This window comes from Sminthopsis crassicaudata, chromosome 2 (genome assembly GCF_048593235.1).
Source record: "Sminthopsis crassicaudata isolate SCR6 chromosome 2, ASM4859323v1, whole genome shotgun sequence".
Classification (NCBI taxonomy): Eukaryota; Metazoa; Chordata; class Mammalia; order Dasyuromorphia; family Dasyuridae; genus Sminthopsis; species Sminthopsis crassicaudata.
Window position 1 is genome coordinate 560,111,552 of NC_133618.1, and position 957 is coordinate 560,112,508.

Consider the following 957-nt stretch of genomic DNA (forward strand, 5'->3'; position numbering starts at 1 on the left):
ACCAAGGAAATCACTCCTCTGTGGGTGACACTGTTATTGCTGTCATTTACCAAAATCCTCTAGTGTTTCACTTTTCTGGAAGATGTAAAGACATAAGGTGACTGAAAATGTAGGGAAAATTGCTTGACAAAACATCTTATTCAAAGACATTCTGATTCTCTAGCTATTAGGAGAAAAGAAAAAGAAGCCAAAGAGAAAAAACAAGAATTATACCTCCCTTCACCTAAGACCCCTGCAAAATATAAATCATTCTTTTCAGTGATGAGCAAACAGAAAGCACTGGACAGGCCAAGCATGGCCTTGCATCACAGACTCCTAATAAAATACTGCCAGCTGTTAAGCATAGCAAGGAGTATTGAGTTGCTGGCACATGGCCAGAAATATAATCTCAGCAAGGAGGTAGGTCTATAACCATGAAAGAATTTATGACTTTAAAAAAATGATGATACCCTTTTCCCCTTTTCTGATAAATTGAGCAGGATCTAGAGGTTAACACTACCCTGGAGGGAGTCTGGGAGAAGGGGCAATTAATATGCACCAACATTGAGGGACAGATTTTTAAATTCATGCAACTTAATTTCTCATACACCATAAGGATTTGAGAAAATGTGTATTTTCTCAGGCTGATCCAGTACCTCTTGAATGTTTTAATTTAAGTTATCCTAATTACCATCAAGATTCAATTAGCGACAATGGTGAAATGTGGATTTTTGTTGGCATTTGGGCATTTAGCATTTAATTATAGTCTGAATACTTAGAATGACTCCACAGATTAAAACTTTAGTTGTTTAGTAACTAGAACATTCAATTGAACATATAGACATTCATTTGGCAGAATTATCAGTAACAGTACTATATTCCTCAATTTTTATTATTCTTGAAATGCCAAAATGGTGTCAACCAATAAGCAGTTATTAAGTGCCTACCATGGGACCAGCACTCTGATATGCACTGGGG